This window comes from Penaeus monodon, unplaced genomic scaffold (genome assembly GCF_015228065.2).
Source record: "Penaeus monodon isolate SGIC_2016 unplaced genomic scaffold, NSTDA_Pmon_1 PmonScaffold_20678, whole genome shotgun sequence".
NCBI lineage: Eukaryota > Metazoa > Arthropoda > Malacostraca > Decapoda > Penaeidae > Penaeus > Penaeus monodon.
The window spans coordinates 1-4,553 of NW_023650455.1; the positions used below are offsets into that span (position 1 = coordinate 1).

At 39.4% G+C, this 4,553-nt stretch overlaps 1 long non-coding RNA gene across 1 annotated transcript; it reads right to left on the minus strand.

The window, feature by feature from the left end:
- Positions 1-1,220: 1,220 nt before the first annotated feature.
- LOC119569996 lies at positions 1,221-4,251 on the minus strand. The gene is made up of 3 exons (XR_005228344.1): positions 4,192-4,251; positions 1,449-1,496; positions 1,221-1,284 (listed from the first exon to the last, which is right to left on the minus strand). It is a non-coding gene; the product is annotated as an uncharacterized LOC119569996 (long non-coding RNA).
- Between the last annotated feature and the right edge of the window lie 302 nt (positions 4,252-4,553).

Below are 4,553 nucleotides of genomic sequence, written 5' to 3' on the forward strand. Positions count from 1 at the left end.
TGAGAATATATAATATTTTACATCCTGACACCATATAATGCTCAAAATAATACTGAATTTATTACACACATAACAAATCCAATTAGGTCATATAATATCCCAATAAATATATAATATAATATATATTATAATATATATAATTATGTGTGTGTGTTATGTTTATATTGAAGAAAAAAAAACAATACAAACTAGATTTAGTTTTTAGTTTAGTTTAGTTTAGTTTTTGTATTGTGGGTTTTTTCTTCCATTGTATCAACACGGAAGAGTGTTTTGCTATTCATGTTTATATATATGTATATATACATATACATATAGGTGTGTATTATATACATATATATATGTATGTATACACATATATATGTATATGTATCTCTTCTTCTTTTAACGGTAGGTTCATGTCTGAGCCGCCGTGGTCACAGCATGATACTTAATTGTAGTTTTCATGTTGTGATGCTCTTGGAGTGAGTACGTGGTAGGGTCCCCAGTTCCTTTCCACGGAGAGTGCCGGTGGTACCTTTTTAGGTAATCATTCTCTCTATTTATCCGGGCTTGGGACCAGCACTTGACTTGGGCTGGCTTGGCCACCCAGTGGCTAGGTAGGCAATCAAGGTGAAGTTCCTTGCCCAAGGGAACAACGCGGCGGTCGGTGACTCGAACCCTCGAATTCAGATTGTCGTCGTGATAGCCTTGAGTCCGACACTCTAACCATTCGTCCACCGCGGCCTTGACGATCATAGGCTTCCATGATATGTATATGTATATATATACATATATATACATATACCCGTACACACACACACACACACCACACACACACACACACACACACACACACAAACACACACCATATATATATATATATATATATACATACATACATGCATACATACATACATACAACACACACACACACACACACACACACACACACACACACACACACACACACAACATATATTATATATATATATATATATATATCATATATATTATATATAATATATATAATATATATATACACACACACACACACACACATGCTTTTGACTATGGATGGTAATTTTAAGACAATGACTTGTGATTTGTGCTTTCGTAGCTAATAATATTTATTACCAAACACCCAATGTGATTTCCTCTTTATCTATGGCCCCACAGCTATTCTCTCTGTCTCTCTATCTCTCTCTCACACACAAATAAAAATAAATGGATGAAAATACTTACTCACAACTTTGGGAGACTGGATATGACGAGAGCTTGACTTTGTTGGCCGAACAGATCACAAGTCTGAAAAATGTTACATTTATCATCTTCAGCTTTGATATCACACCAGCTCTGCACTAAGGGTATTTCAAGATTTCTCAGGCGATGAGTAAGAATGAGAATAAAATTGTATATGCAATGCCATTACACATCTATGAGCATTTTTACACACATTTCTGCGCCCTCACCTGCACGGTCTAAGAAGGCGTCCGAATCCCGTGGTTAACATTTTCATGCTATCAATAGAAAAGGATTTCTTTAAACATCGAATTGGTACTATTTTTCATATGAATATGAATATTTGTTTCTAATTTTCTGGTAAAAAATGTAATGTAATCAGAAAAACAAAGGACAGAAGTACCATCTGGCTCATTCAGAAAGCTGAGAATTTCTATACACGATTTCCACTAAAGACTAAAGGCTATAGTTAAATGCTAAACAAAAGGTAGATCTGCATAGTCGACACTTGTTTTACTGCGAGCATTACGACTATTAACGGGAAAACACCATAGAAGCTCAGGTAAACACGTGACGGGTCCCTTCTGGCTTTTTTTGTTTGTTTTTTTAGTTTTATCCTATTCTTACATGGGGTCACTCTGACCAGGTTCTGGCAGATATCTCTTATGGCCGGATGCCCTTCCTGACGCCAACCCTCTCTATTTACCCGGACTTGGGACCGGCACTGGCTTGCCCGCCCAGTGGCTAGGTAGGCAATCGAGGTGAAGTTTCTTGCCCAAGGGAACAACGCGAACAACCCTCGAACTCAGATTGCGTGACGGGTCCCTTCTGGCTGGCAGGGAACAATCGGGCGAGGCGGCGGGAATATGGGGAAGGGACGGAGGAGGCGAACTCGGTGATGGAAGGAGGGAAAAGGAGAGGAGTAATAGTTACCATACAAGTATTGGCTTCTTCAGGCATATTAAACTGATCTAATGTGGACAAGGGGGAGGGGCGTTAGAGAAGGGAGCCTGTAGATAACAAGGTACATGCTCGTTTACGACAGGTAGCACCACTTTCATTAAACTTATTGAACGTAAAAATGACATTAACTTTTCTCTTAGAGTATACAGCGCCGTTGTGGAAAAATTAAAAGGGCGTGCAGTACTATAACTCGTTGTTATTAGATGTGGGCGGAGAGACATGAGGATACTATAGTTAAGGTGTCTCCAGTGATATAAATCATTATATTGTTATGCAATCCACCTCGAAGAAACGTGATAAATGATAGTTTGGTGTGACAGATTGTTAATGCATCTGATTATTAATGGTACAGTGAGATTTTATTTCTCCAAGGCCCAAACTGCATAAGACTGAGAGAATGCAAATTCTTGTACACAAAGAATTTACATTCTCTCAGCAAAAACAAAAAAGACACAAGCCAATCTTTTATACGCAAATCTACACACAGATACAGTCACAGTCAGTCACACAAAACCATACTCACTCGCCCAGTTACAGATATATAATATAATATAATATAATATATATATTATGTATAATATAATATACGAAGGATGGTGGAGAGGTCCACGGCTGCTCAAACATGAGCATACTGCTATTGATGATTGATACTATAATATACTATATATATATACTATGTATTATATATATATATAATATATATATATATATATATTAATATACTATATATATATACACATATATACATACTATACTATATATACTATACTATACTATAATATAATATACTATAATACTAAAAAAAATGTGTATTTGAAGTTACTATATTACGGCAAATGATACAAAGGCGAAAATGCAAATGCAAAACTATTTCTGAGACTGCAATTTTATATACACTCTTTACACCATTATACAAAGGTAAACATTGATAAGTGACTAACTTTAACCAACGCCGAAGAACTTCGCAAATCTCAAGCAGCAAGCCGAAGTTTGAGCCGTAGCGTCGCATTCGCACCATTTGCCGTAAATGGCAGAAACAGATCACAATGCTGACCGACACGAGGACGCACTTATGTCTATCATCATCATTTAACGGTAGGTTCATGTTTGAGCCGCCGTGGTCACAGCATGATACTTAATTGTAGTTTTCATGTTGTGATGCTCTTGGAGTGAGTACGTGGTAGGGTCCCCAGTTCCTTTCCACGGAGAGTGCCGGTGGTACCTTTTAGGTAATCATTCTCTCTTATTTTATCCGGGCTTGGGACCAGCACTGACTTGAGCTGACTTGGCCACCCAGTGGCTAGGTAGGCAATCGAGGTGAAGTTCCTTGCCCAAGGGAGCAACGCCCCGGCCGGTGACTCGAACCCTCGAACTCAGATTGCCGTCGTTACAGTCTTGAGTCCGATGCTCTAACCATTCGGCCACCGCGGCCTTGGCGATCATGGGCTTCCATGATTTGTCTTGGTAATTTAGAGCGGTGGTTTGCCATTGCCTTCCGCGCGGTGTTTTTTTTTTTTTTTTTTTTTTTTTTTTTTTTTTTCGAGTCACCATCTCTATTTACCCGGCACTGACTTGGGCTGACTTGGTCCCCCAGTGGCTAGGCAGGCAATCGAGGTGAAGTTCCTTGCCCAAGGGAAACAACGCGGCGGTCGGTGACTCGAATCCTCGAACTCAGATTGCCGTCGTGACAGTCTTGAGTCCGACGCTCTAACCATTCGGCCACCGCGGCCCCACTTATGTCTATAGTCATCACTAATTTCTCATATCTTATATTCACGCCTTCTTTTGACTCTCCCTTTTACATGTTAAAGATTATGCTGAAGTGGCAACTGTTATCACTCTCCGCCATCCCAGTTACCACGGCGTCGAACCTCTGTGCAGCGAAATTACAGAATCCTTCACACTTTTGCCTACATCACCCCCTCCCCCTCCCGTACACATCGTAAGAATAATCCACCTATTACCTACATCACCTCCCCCCTGTACACATCGTAAGAATAGTAAGAATACCTTTTTCCTATTAATCCGGAAAGCGTTCTTGCAGACGGTCTCCTCACTCGAACGCTGTTGTGGCGGAGTGTGCCAGGAGAGGCGGTGCGTTGAATATGTGTGTGTCTGTGTTTGTGTGTGCGTTTGTTCCGTGCATATCTACGAATTCTGTGAGATTTTACCAATGATATAGTTAAAGAAATTGTATCAAAATAACAAATATTTTGATATCTAATGTGACTTGTTTGTTGCATATTCATGGGGCGGGGGGGAATCAATGTTGTTTTGAATAATAAACCCGGAGGCAAAAACAATTGGAAAAGAATGTGACTATTAGAAACTCTACTGCAACCTTGGCCATCTATTTTCTCTCTTTTTTTTTA